Raw genomic sequence first — 14,950 nt, forward strand, 5'->3', positions numbered from 1 at the left:
TAAAAGTAACATAATAGCGAGATCCACCAAGAGATGATATCTGAGTAAGTACCCATACATTTGTATGCGCAAGCTCTAATTTTCCTCTCTTCTTTTCTTTCCCAACTCTGAGGAATCTGACTCTCTTTTGTTTTCCATAAACACAATTCTCACAGAATTTTAAATAAACATGCTTCAAACCTGGCAAAAATATTCTTGAGTGAAGAATCTAAATACCCTTCTCACTCATGTACCCGAGCCTATGATGCCACAATGTCGTATCTTCTCCTATAGAGGTTAAAGCATTAACATAATTAGAAATACCATTGCATAAATACAATGTACCAACCTTTTGTCCTTTTGCTATTACTAGGGGTCCTTTTGTGACCTTCCAAGTTTTATCTGTAAAAGTAGTCACACAGCCTTCACCTCCCAAATGCCCTGTTGAAATCAGATTTTTCTTCAGATCTGGGACATGCCTTACCTCCTTTAATAACCATTGATTTCCATTCTGTTGTTTTATGGAAACTATACCCATTCCAACGATTTTACAGGGTTTATCATCACCCAATCGAACTTGTCCAAAATCTCCTTGAACATAATCATGAAAATGTTTCCTATCATGTGTGGCATGGAATGAGGCCCCCGAATCTACCACCCAGGCATCAATAATATTTTCTAAAGAAAGAATCAAAGCATCTTGCAACACATCACCTGTCACATTCGCTTCATGATTGTTTTCTTGCTGTGTGTCTCCTTCTTTTCCCTTCCGAGACTTGCAGTCTTTCTTCAAGTGTCCTTTCCTCCCTCATTTTCAGCACACTATCCTTGATCTGGACTTGGATTTGCCTTTTCTTGACTTACTGTGATATCCTGGGCTCTTTCCTCTTTCCATTTTTCTTCCCTTAGTCTCTGCAATCAAATCATTACCTGATGTCTCATCAGAGCTTTTCCATCACATTTCCTTGCTAAGGATTGCACTGACAACATCATGAAACTTTAAAGTACTAGATCTAGAGACAGAGTTACTAATGGCCATATCTAAACCATTCCAACTTTCTGGTAATGAGCACAGAAATAACAGAGCCCTAACTTCATCATCAAAAGTTACCCCTATAGAACTTAACTGACTGCTAACTGTATTAAATTCATTTAAATGATCAGCAAACAAATCCACCTTCTGACATCTTCATATTAAATAAACGCTTCATAAGAAATACCTTATTTGAGGCTAAGTATTTTTCATATAGTTTGGCCAATGTCGACATTAAACCCTTTGTTGTCATTTCCTTTGAGATATTAAATGCTACCGATGCTGATATGCACAGCTTTATTGTTCCAAGTGCCTTTCTGTCGAGAATATCCCATTTTGTGTCTGTCATACTCGTCAGCTGCTTTGTCTTTCTGTTCAATGGTTGGTACAAATCTCTCTGATACGGATAATCTTCCATTTGCATCTTCCACAGCTGGTAGTTTTGGCCATTGATTTTTTTGACCCTAAACCTACCATATTCTGCCATTGCTCCCACTCGAACCAGGAACCCTTCTCTCCTGCGAGTTTTTTAGCCAAATAGTCCTTTGACTTTGATACCAATTATTAGAAAATTATATATTACAGAGCAATGGAACACATAAAATATTTCACAAATATAAAAACAGAAAATGCATAAAACAAGAGAGACACATATATGTGTGGTTCACTCAGTTTGGCCTACGTCCATGGAGAAACAACCAGTCCTTCGATTTATATTATCCAGCAAACTGAAGAGATACAACCTATAGCATATCCACTGTAATTCCCTCTTTGCTCTCAATCTCCTCTCTCTTCCTCCCTCATAATACATATCTACATAGATGCAATATAATTCCCTCATATATAGCGAGGGGTTGCCTTCTAGGTCAAAAAAACCCTAAATTAAACATAACTTCTACCGTTAGACCTCCACCTAATGAACGGCCTAGATTGACTATGAAATTACAACATTTTACAAGGCCATTTTACATCTATTCTTAGCTAGGGGGGGCTCCCAAAAGGTCGCAGCCGCCCCCCCCCCCCCTGGACCCCCCCTGCAGCGAATATTTTACGGGCGGCATTTCAAACTAGGGCCCAATGCAGCGATACCTTTGAATACAAAAGATAATCAAGCTCCACACCCAACAGATTTCAAGGAACTAGTATACCTATGGGAACAAGTATTTGGGTAAATTAGACTCCCATAATTGAATATCATCATTCTAGTTGAGGAATTTGTCTTTACTCTAGCAGTGGAGTTTCAATAGATGGCTAGGGGAGGTTATGTCTTTGATTTGGAAATCTCTGTCGGCCAATGGGAGGTGGTCAATATTCAGGTGAGGAGTTTGTAGGGGTTTTTCATTCAGAATGCTTTGGGAAGCCATAGATTTGTTTATTTTATTTAATTAATCACTATTTGGCTTAAGGAGTAGGCTTAGGACCTCTGAATAGTGTGAAAAGATGAACATAGTTTGCAGAAAGGTTTTTGGGATGCAACAATGGTTTGCTTTAGGTTGGCTAGGCTTTTAATTGGTTTAATTGATTAACTCATTAAAAATGTTGTGCAAAGCTTAAGTATAGGCCTTTCGGTACTTCTGGAATACCTGGAAACTGAAGATTTGGTATGCAGACAAGTTCTTTGGGGGTAGTGAAGGCTTTCTGAGGCTTCAATGGTCTTTATGTTGCTTCAAATCGGAGTCTGCAGTGTCTTCTGGTCGTAAATGGGTTAAAACAGTTGAGCAGAGTTTCTGGGCTTTAGAATTGGTCGGCAGAGGTTCTTTGCAACAGAATAACAGTGAAAAGGATAGAAAGGGTGGCTTTTTGGTTTTTAACCAACAGTGGTTAACCTTTGGGCACGGGGTTAAGTTTGAATAGTAGGTGGTTTCATCTTACGTGAGGAGGTGGTATTATGGTTCATCGCACCACTTTTGAGTGGTAGGGTGGTATTTTCTCAGAGGGCGTGATATAACGTGGGGCTACGACATAGCAAAAGGTCAGGTCGGGAAAACCACAAATCTCACGTGCTTTTGAGATAGTAACAGTCAGACATCGGAGCGTGCAATATGGGATATGGGCTATTGGATATGGAGGTGGGTGATTGGAGAGTTATTGCATGGCAGAGTTGTGAGGGATGAGTCGGAGTGTGGGGTTGGGATTAATTAAAATGTAATGGGAAGTAATATATGCGATGGGTATTAAAATAGAAGTGGGGACCATGGGTTATACAGAGCAAGGCTATAACCCATATGCGAAGGTTTTTAGGGATCAGGGATATAATATAGTAGGAGGGTGAAATATATAAAGCAGGAATAAATGTATAAAAACTATAGGTTAGGATAATATAAAGGGTTTGGGGAATACGAGATCGGGTGTTAGAGAAACATTTGGGATGAGTTAAAAGGGTATCGAGGAGGGTGTTTTAATGGGGACCGATACATTTTAACTTTTTAAACTTAGGAAAAGGGGGTTTTAGAAGGTTTACAAGGGAAAATGAGATGAAATAATGGAAAAAGTTAAAATGAAGGGGAAGGGATATTTTTACAAGGGGAAATGAAGAGGGAAGGGTCCTTTGGAATCAAGAAGGGGAAAAACATTAGGGAATGAAAAGTAAGGAAGGGGTAATGAATGGAAATTAATAAATTTGACATGTAAGGGGTTTAGTTAATGAGAGGAAATTAGTGAATGAGCTTTAGTATTCAGGCCTAAAATTATACAGAACTTTTAGGGTAAATACCTAGAGTAATATATGACTTTTGTGAATGTCCTCTTTCTTTGATAATTCCTCCTACATATGAAACATAAGATTAAGAATGATGAAGGTGCATTTGAGCTAGAAGCCTTATGCATTCGAAAACCTCTTTTACCTACCCCTTATTTACCCTAGCATTTTTTCTTCATTTATTGGGTGCATTTGAGCTTGATTTCCCTTTATTTATTTTTCTTTGGTAAGCAAACTATCTAATTCTAATCATATAACTGTAAATGGCTTAGATTAAACTATTGAACTCATTATTATTCTCTACCTAACTACTGATATGCCAAGATTAAATAGTTTGGCTAGATCTTTATTTTCTATCTATCAACATGAAATTTAAAGCATGAATGAACCAAGATTAAACTATTTGACCATAATGGATTGTGGAATTTTTGACAAGCTGCACACAATCTTATTTTTCAAGGCAAAAGTAGTGGCATTTGAATTTGCATCACTTTTAGAATCTATTTTTTATCTCTTTTGGGTGGGGTTCATATTTTATTTTCTTTTTTTGATCCTTTTCTTTTTGTCCTTTGATTTTTATTTTAGGACTTACCCTCTTTACATTTTTTATTTTTAATATGGGAAAACATTTTGCAGAAAGCAAAAGTACGTGCAATATTAGAAGACGTAATCATAGTCAATTCAAAATTTTGAATCCTATTATTATAAGACCCTAACACTCCCATGGATAACTTCATATTATGGCACTTTCTAGAGAAATTTATGGTTCCTCCATTTGAAACCATTAGTTTACACTCTGGTGCTGGATATAGGAAGTAATTCAATTCCTTGGCTATCTTACAGTGAATAAAATTATGGGTACTACCTAAATCAATCAACATAATTACCTTTTTCTTCTTGATATGTCCTTCTATCTTGAGGGTTTGAGCAGTGGTAATTCCTACCAATGCATTACAAGATATGGTCAGATTCATTTCTTCTTTCTCTAGGGTTGTTTCCTGGTGTATATTCTCTTCTTTTGATGTTTCTTGTTCCTTTGCTTCCTCCTCTTCACAATCTATGAAAAATAATTTATTCTCAGCACACTTATCACCTTTAATGTATTTAATATCACGACTATGACAAAGCCCTTTCGCTATTTTTTCTTCCAATTGTTGTGGTGTTAACCTTGTAGGTTGTGGAAGGCTAAGGGCAGCAAGACTTTCATATTTATAGTTGTGAGTGGTAGGATTCCTTGTTTCCATATTTTTTCTTTCATTTTTTCCTACCAACCTGAATGCCTTTTCCAATGAATCAGGTGAACCTCATGTTGGATGTTATCCTTTAAGGTCCCTATGAACACATCAATCCTATGTTCCTCTGGAATATCATTTACCCTTATATTCAATTTTTGGAAGTACTCAATGTGTTTAACCATTGAACCCTTTTGTTTGAGATTTACCAATGGACTAAAGAAGGTTTTTCTCTTTGTATCCTCATAATGTTCCATCTTTTCCTCCGTAAAAGTTGACCAACTGACAATTGTTTTATGAAAGAAAAATCATCAATACCATACAAACTGATTGGGTTCCAAATATAAATTTGCAATGCATACCTTTGTGTGTTTTTCACACTATGGAGATCGAAATATTGCTCCATCTGTAGTATCCATGTTACAGAATCATTTATATCAAACTTCCTCATATCGATCTTTGGAACATGGTGGGTCTTCGATCCAATGTTGGAGTCTATGAAATGATGATTAACATTTATTTTGTTCTCATCATGAGTTTCATCTAATACACTTTTTCCATTAGGAAGCTTTTTTTGTAACAAACTTGTCAAACCTTCCTTGAAACCTTCCCTGTTTGCTTTTAAACCATTCTTAAAATCTTCCATATTATCTTTCATGTCAACCATATTAGATTTCATGTCATACATATTAGATTTCATGCCATTCTTCAATCCTTCCATGTCTAATTTTAAGTTATTCTTCAAACCATCGATATTAGCTTCCATTTCAGTTTTAGTTATAGTTCTTTGTGAGAGCGAAAATTGTTGCACTTGATCTTGTAATTTTGATATTTCATGTTGCATTTATTCTTCTTCTTCATGCGTCATATTAGAACTTTTGGGTTTCCTACTAGGTGTTTCTATTTTATTTCTTGGGGAATAAATTAATGAGTATTATGCTTCATTGTGCCCTTTGAGTCACTTCAAATTATTTTTTCAAACAAAACTTATGGAAATTTTATAAGAAAAACACACTTTTTTTTTCTTTGTAGGAGCTCGATATTGAATCTGTTGTATCTCTGTAATGGATGATCTCCAAGGTCTAAAATTTCATTGTGTGGTATCACACTAAGTCCTCTTTTCAACCCCTCAAGTCTAGTCGAGATTGGATTCTCCAAGAAACTGTTATACCCAATCTCCCACAATGGCCTGATTATAGATTGGTTCAGGAGAGCTAACTTGTACGAAGAGCCATGTGTCACTAGTTCAAACTTCGGACCTGAAAATGATAACCAATAAACTAAAGTCTTTCTACTTTCTGTCATGTTCTCCAAAATTTGAATCGCATGCTGAGAGAGAATGTTATGACAATTTTCCCAGGGTCACCTGTTTGATATGGAATTCGGGAGCCTACAAAAAACCCTAATTTCCTTGGATCATATCTCCGAAAATATAGTGAGACGAGATCTGAAATTCAGAGACGATGTTCATTAAGATTTCTTCTCAAACAGTTTTTTTTGTTAGCTTTTGAAGCTTCATACATAAATATTTATAGTGAAAATTCCATGAGGACCTGTTTGAAGAAGAGAAACCCCAAAATCCAAAGATCTCATACCAAATGTTATGCAACCAGCTCATAAAAAGATAGAAAATATAGATCAATGTCTTCAAAATCAACCTCTTTGAGGGTGAAATATCATTTACATTACAAAAATGAACAATTCTTGGATGATTCAAATGAAAAAACCTCCTTTCTATATATAGGAGTCTAAGGGGTCATAATATAATCAGAGCCAACATAACAATAATAATGTAAGGGCACATCAATAACAATAGTGGGCTTCTATGGGGCACAATAATAACAATATGGGAACAACCTGGGCACAACCATAACAATAAGAGCTACAATGACAATAATATTGGGGAATGCACTACTATTAAAGGGACCTAACAATCTAAAACCTTCTAGAGAATTTTTAGGCATCAAATGACATTTATTGGGGGTAAATTATTATTTTCTTTAGCATCACAACTTTTTTCATATTCTACACATATAAACCTTTCCAAAAACATAAGAATTACACCAATTGGAGTCTGTATGCAAAAGTTATGCCACTTAGAAGTTGATCTTCCTATTTTCACCACTATAATCCGAGAAGATGCCACATCAACCCCCATTATTCATGGAAAAGGGTCTACCCATGCGATTATGATGAAGAATTATATATAAGAGTTGATATTATAACTCTAGTTAAGAGTTGAGGTAGTCAAACCTAACCACTAGCTAGCTACTGGGCAACTAGGAGGAAAATGGGTTCCATTATTTTCGAGTGCATTTTCTTCATACATGAGAAAAAATAGCCAAGAGGGATAGGTTATAGAGCACACAAAGAATATTTTTTCACTATATTATCTCGTAGGCCACGAGTCATATTTCATTGTTGCACAACCATTTTCTATTTAGAGAAAGAGTGTCAAATCATGGTTTGTGAGTTTTATTTTATATTTACCTATTTTATGCATAATTTTAATTTGCATGCATATGTAATTAACTGTAATCTACAAATCCATAAATATAAGGAGAAATAAAACCCTAATAGTGTAGATTTAAAATCTTTGAATATGGTTTTATCTCTATTGTGATGAACTATCTAGTGGAATATCCACAATTGTTTACAAACCATATTGGCAAGAAAGCATGATTCATTGGGTATATTGTGGAGTTTTTGAAGGGATCTTGATTGGAAAAGACAAATGTCATAAAACCCTAGTTATGGATGATGAATATGTGAATAACCCTCGTGATCCATTGAAGAAGAGGCTTTTGCGGCTGGAAGCACAAGTCATGTATATATACTGTAATGTAAATATCTTCATGTCATCCCTGAGAAATGATCTAGGGAAATTTAGAGAAGATGGGGGTTCTAATGTAAAGCACAAATTAGAGGTGAGATCAAGAGATTGAGAAGAAATATAGAACGAGTCAAATAAAGACCTCGAAAAAGATCAACCAAGTTCAAGTGTCACAAATCATTTACATTTGTTGAAAATAGCAATAAGAAATGCTAAAAATAGAAGTGCTAAAAACAACACTGCTATAAATAGCATTTTGGGATACATTCCAATTTTATTTAGTCCCTAAACTAAAATTGAGAATTCAAATTCAAATTTGATTTTAGCGGTTGTTTTAAAAATAATTAATTAATTCATCAAGTTAATTAGTTGTAGAAAATCAAACATGAAGTCTATGTGAAGACATGCAACAGTTTCCCCTTTGATTGAGGAAGTTATCCCTTAATTAAGGAGATCAGGATGAGTTGTACTTTGAGTTGTAATTAGATAGCTCAGTTAACTGAGTTAAGTCTAGTTAGATTAGTTCCAATAGTTTGTGGAATTGATTGTGAGTTTAGTTAGTTAATGCATGCATGCATGTAACTGTTGCACTTCAGATAACTGAATATTCTCTAATAAATAACTCATGCATGTCAATTCAGTCAGAGAACCAGTTGAGATTAGATGATGGGACAGTGTACTATCAGTTGTAGGAATATTCCATTGAGGTTATCTCTTGCATGCAGAAGGAATTCATTCCTTGGAGATTGCGCAGTTACTTCTGAGCTTGATGAGTTGTGTGAGAGGTCAATTCACACAGGTGGAAGCCAGAGGACCTAGGAGAAACTGCACAAGGAAATAGGAGGCTTGGAAGATTGAGGGAAGGCATATGTTGTGTCTATTCAGTCTATCAGCAACATTGAGGGATTGTACTGAGAGATGGATAGCTTATGAGCTAAAGCTTTATGTAATCTGGACATATTTCCACTTGTATGATAATACAGAGATTGGTGTTTTTAGCTGAGGCTTTCCCCAGAGTATTCTTCTGTGTTCATGTGTGATTGATTTCTCATTCTCTGTTATATGTGTTCTATTTGATCTTGCTCATAATCAATTAAGCTTCTGCAAGTTTTTTTGTAGAAGTAGATCAAGTATTTTTCTTTAGTATATTGCATAATCTACTGATCTATAGTGAGAAATTGTACATGGTATCAGAACAAAGGTGATCAAAGCAAAGAACAGTATATAAAGAAGGGAGAAGCTTGAAGTTTGGAGTTCCTAATTATAGAATTTGAATTCTTATCACATCTCAAATTTCACCAATGGAGTTCAATGGTTTGAAACTCGAGTATGCCCTTAATGGAAGCTTGAATTATATAGCCTGGAAGGATCACATGGAAGTGATATTAGAGGACAACATTCTAAAGGAATTCATTGATCAAGAAGTCCCCAAGCCAGCAGCAACTAATGCCCAAGAATTGGCGTAATGGAAGAAATGTGTGGCTAGAGTGAGGAGAATCCTTCTGGAGGGAGTTCGAGACCACATAGTCTCGAGTCTCCATGGGAAGGAGACACCGTTTTCAATGTGGAAAACATTGAAGGATCTATATCAGAATAGCAATGATCAGAGGAAGCTGGTGCTGAAAGACAAGCTTCGAAAAATCAAGTGTGAAAAGGGTGACATGATCTCTACATATCTGAACAAGCTCACCACCTGCAGGGATGAGCTTGGAAGTGTAGGGATCATGACAGCCGATGATGACATGGTGAGTCTTGCTCTCCTCGGTCTTCCTAAGATCTAGCATAGCTACCAAGACTCAGTAAATGGAAGAGAGAAACTTCCATATTGGGAACGACTTTGGTCGGATCTAATGTAGGAGGAGATAAGAAGAAGCACCAAAGATGGATCTTCATCAAAGCAAGATGATGAAGAAAATCTAGCCTTAGCGAGTAAGGCGAGGAAAGGGAAAGGGAAGGTGTCCCATTCCAAATCCAATTCTTCCCATGGTGGGAAGCAGATTGACAAATTGAAAGTGATATGCTTTCAATGTCATGAGGTGGGCCATTATGCTACAAATTGTCCACAGAATAAATCCAAGAAGGGATCCCCAAGGGATCAGATGGTGAGGCACTAGCGTCACAATTTGAATTAGATTTCTCCCTCATCACATGAATAGTTTCATCGATGGTGGGATGTGTTTGGTACCTGGACAGTGGAGCTTCATTCCACATGACCGGCGATAAGAATCTATTCAGTAACTTGGAGGAGAATAATCTTTAGATGTGAATCGAGATGGGCAATGATGGAAAGTGTCATGTTTCAAGTGAAGGTACAGTTGTGTTTCAGAGGGAGCATGGAGCTCCTCTCACCCTGACTAATGTAAAGTATGTACTGGGTCTAAAGAAGAATCTTTTGCCCATCACTATGCTGGAAGACAAAGGCTATGATGTAGTCTTTCGTAAAGGAAACGTATTCCTGAGGCATATTGGCACTAGATAGACCAAGGGGATTGGGGTTCGAGTTAAGAATCTCTACAAGATTCCAAAGCAAAGTTGGTGCAGAGCCAAGATGTTGGCGAGCTATGGCATAGAAGATTGGGCCACTTGCACCATGGGGCCTTGAAGATCATGCAACAGATTTCTACTAGACTTCCCAAGGGAAAACTGGAATAGACGGATACATGAAAAAGTTGTACCTTGGGTAAGTGTGTGAAATCTTCCTTTCAGGATCGAGACAGTAGAGCTGGAGCAATCCTGGAGCGAGTTCACACGGATGTGTGCGAACCATTCTCTACAGCCTCCACTGCTAAACAAAGGTACTATGTTATTTTTATTGATGATTTTTCTCGTAGATATTGGATCTACTTTATGCAGAATAAGGATCAAACCTTCTCAAGGTTTTCTGAATTTAAAGCCTTGGTAGAGAAAGAATATGGAGGGTAGCGACAATGGTGGAGAGTATGTCTCCCAATAGTTTAAGGACTTTTGTGCAGTAGAAGGAATTAAATGGGAGTTGACAGCACCCCATAACCCACAGCAGAATGCGGTGGCTGAAAGGAAGAACAGATCTATTCTGGGAGCAACTCGAGCGATGTTGCATGACCAAAGCCTACCACTTCATTTGTGGGCTGAGGCATGCAATATAGCAGTGTACTTGCAGAACAGAATCCCGCATTGTATACTAGAAATGAAGACACCAATGGAACCCTTTTTAGGGAAGAGACCAGATGTGAGTCACTTCAGGATCTTTGGATCATCGGTTTATTGCCATGTGACCAAAGATGCATGAAAGAAGCTATATCCAACAGTTGAGTTGGGGATACTTGTGGGGTACACTGATACACCCCACAACTATCGGGTGTTCTTGCCTACCAGTCAGAGGACAGTGATATACAGAGATCTGAAGTTCGACGAGCAAAAAGCCATGTGAGTATCACTTGAGAGTGAGCTCAAGTTGCATGTAGAGGAGGAAATTTTAGTTCCTAAGGAGGAGGAGCCTCAAACTGATGTGGAGCAGCTGTATGTAAAGGATCCAAGAGTGGAGACATCAACCCATGCATATTCTTCCAAAGATGGGCAGAAACGCTCAAGGGAAGATGATAGGTTGATGTTGGATGCGAGAGAGAATCTGCTACAACCATCTTCTCAGCACAGATAGAGGAGGTCACCTGAGCAATACACTGGTTACATGGCCCTGGTTGGGGACTGTTTAGAGACCGAACCTTCTTCATTCGAGGAAGTTGTGAAGCAACCAGTCTGGGTTGATGCAATGGTGGAGGAGTATGACTTCATTGTTTGAAACTATGTTTGGGATGTCATCCCAAGACCGGAGGACAAGTCAGTGGAGAGTTTTCGATGGCTTTACAAGGTAAAGCAAGCAGTTGATAGCAGTGTTGAGAAACATAAGGCAAGGTTTGTTGCCCGTGGTTTCTCACATGTCGAGGGGATCGACTACAATGAGACTTTTACTCCTGTAGCAAGGTACTCATCTATCAAATCGATGTTGGCACTATTAGCTCAGATGGGTTGGAATATCCATCAGATGGATGTGAAGACTGTGTTCCTCAATGGGAATATTGAGGAAGAGGTGTACATTGAGCAGTCAGAAGGTTTTGAGACCTTCGATTGTGAGTTCCATGTGTGTCGACTCAAGAGGGTTTTATACGGGCTAAGGCAAGCACCTCGTGCTTGCTACAGCAGGATTAATAGCTATTTCAATGGTTGGGCTTCACCAAGAGTGAAGCAGATGCGAACCTTTACCACATCATGGTAGAAGGTAGGTCATTGATAATTTTTCCATATGTTGATGATCTGATTTTGACAGGTGATGATTAGTTGATCAAGCCTTGCAAGGAGGACCTTGCAAGAGAGCTCGAGATGAATGACTTGGGTCCTATGCACTACTTTCTAGGCATGGAAGTGTGGCAGAAGGATGGGGAAGTGTTTGTGTCTCAAGGCAAGTATGCCAATGAGATACTCAGGCAATTCCACATGGAGAAGTGCAAGCCCATGTAGAATCCTCTTGCTGGTAACTAGAGGAAGGAGGATGCTACTTCAGGTGAGGTAGTAGCTTCTACTGTTTACCGATAGCTTGTGGGTTCATTGATATATGTAGTGAACACATGACTAGATTTGTGCTTTGCGGTGAACCAGTTGAGTCAAGCTATGGTTCAGCCTACCAAGATGTTTTGGAAGGCAGCAAAGCATGTGCTAAGATACCTCAGAGGCACATCTCAATATGTATTATGGTACAAACGGACATAGGGAGTGAAGTTTTAGGGCTTCAGAGATGCAGATTGGGTAGGGAGTCCATCAGACTGGAAGAGCACTTCAGGAGGAATATTCAACCTTGGTTCAACAGAAATTTCTTGGTACAACGGGAAATAGAGGTCAGTTGCACTTAGCTCAGCAGAGGTTGAATACATGGATGCCAGTCAGGTAGCATGTGAGGTCATTTGGATGCAGAAGATTCTAGTTGGATTGTTTGGTTAAAAGGATGGATCCAACTGTGATCTACTGTGATAATCAAAGTTGTATCAAACTCTCTGAGAATCTAGTATTTCATGATAGTTCCAAGCAAATCGATATCCAGTATCATCATCTTTGAGACTGTGTGGTGAAGAGGATCATGTTGTTGCTGTATGTTTCGACCAAGGAAAAACATGCAGATATTTTGACTAAGGCATTGTCAAAATGCAAGTTTGAGTTCCACAGAGACAGGATTGGGGTGATTGATAATCCCTTTATTGTTGAGAGGGAGTGTTGAAAATAACAACAATAAATGCTAAAAAGAGAAGTGATAAAAATAGCACTACTATAAATAGCATTTCGAGATACATTCCAATTTGAGTTAGTCCCTGAACTAAAATTGATAATTGTTGATTTTAGCAGATGTTTGAAAAATAATTAACTAATTCATCTTGAGTTAATTAGTTGTAGAAAATCAAACATGAAGTATATGTGAAGACATGCAATAGTTTCCCCTTTGATTGAGGAAGTTATCCCTTGATTAAGGAGATCAGGATGAGTTGTACTTTGAGTTGTAATTAGTTAGCTCAGTTAACTAAGTTAAGTCCAATTAGATTAGTTCCAACAGTTTTTGGAACTGATTGTGAGTTCAGCTAGTTAATGCATGCATGCATGTAACTGTAGCACTTAAGATAACTGAATATTCTCTCATAAATAACTCATGCATGTCAGTTCAGTCAGAGACATAGTTGATAAGAGATGATGGGACAATGTACCATCAGTTGCAAGAATATTCTATTGAGTATATTTCTTGCATGTAGAAGGAATTCATTCCTTGGAGATTATGCAGTTACTTCTGAGCTTGATGAGTTATGTGAAAGGTCAATTCACACAGGTGGCAGCGAGAGGATCCAGGAGAAACTGCGCAAGGAAATAGGAGGCTTGGAGGGCTGAGGGAAGGCATATGTTGTGTCTATTCAGTCTATGGGTAGCATTGAGGGATTGTACTAAGAGCTAGATAGCTTGTGAACTAAATCTTTGTGTAATCCGGACATATTTCCACTTGTATGATAATACAGAGATCAGGGTTTTTAGTTGAGGCTTTCCCCAAAGTATTCTTCTGTGTTCATGTGTGATTGATTTCTCATTCTCTTTTATATGTGTTCTATTTGATCTTGCTCATAATCGATTTAGCTTCCACAAGTTTGTTTGTAGAAGTAGATCAAGTATTTTTCTTTAGTATATTGCATAATCTGTTGATCTACAATGAGAAATTCTACAACATTCTCTATTCAAAATGGAAGAGAATGTCAATATCAATTTTTCAAAAGGTTATATAGATTCTCTAAAGATAAATCATTGCTTACAGTATTTAGAAGTGTATTTAAGTGTTCATCGTATTGAGAAAGGACAAAAGATTTCATTTGCATGGATGAAATTAGAGAGCCATGCCCTGACTTGATAGGAGAGACACACTGAGAACTTGAGGTTGGAGGAAGATCCTCTAATGAATAAGTGGGAGGAATTCAAAACCCTCATAGAGTCACAATTTACCCTATTAGGTATGTAGCAGACCAACAGTTCCGGTGGCACTACTTTAGGGAAAAGAAATGGCAAAGCATACAAGAGTACACTATATAGTTTAGAAGGATGGGTATCTCGCCAAAGAAACCAAATTTACTCTTGATATAGGTGGATTTTGTTGGCCACTAGCCTATTCCACTTGAACCCCTACCACTGCCTCTTTCAGTTTTTCAGTTTCCTTAGTTGTAGCACATTTTACTATTTTTTATAGTTTGTTGAGTCATGAACTTCCAGAGTCGTCTTGACACCCTAAATGACATTTTTTGGGAAAAATAGTGCCAGCATGGGTCAACGATTGATGTTGGCCACTACGAAGTGGTATTCCTTAGATATATATATTTCTAATGAGGTATTGTGCGTGTCAAACGGAGATTGTATGCCAAAGTTATGACCCTAAGAAGTTGATGTACCAATTTACCCAAACAAGGCCCATAGTTTTGGTGCTTCATCTCCTTGGGTTAGTTTTTTTAGGGTTTTCCATTGTTTCTCAATAATAAATTGTCCTCCAAGCCTCATTGTAAGATAGTTCAGAGACATGTAGCTGCCACATCTCTTCTCGGAGATAAGCTACCATCACCCGAGATAGTCTTATTCCCATTCTGTTTGTAAGCATATTTTAGTATTTGATATTAATTAAATGAAGT

The sequence above is a fragment of the Pinus tabuliformis genome, chromosome 2_2 (assembly GCF_031772625.1).
Source record: "Pinus tabuliformis cultivar Carrire ecotype Pingquan chromosome 2_2, CPIR1, whole genome shotgun sequence".
Classification (NCBI taxonomy): domain Eukaryota; kingdom Viridiplantae; phylum Streptophyta; class Pinopsida; order Pinales; family Pinaceae; genus Pinus; species Pinus tabuliformis.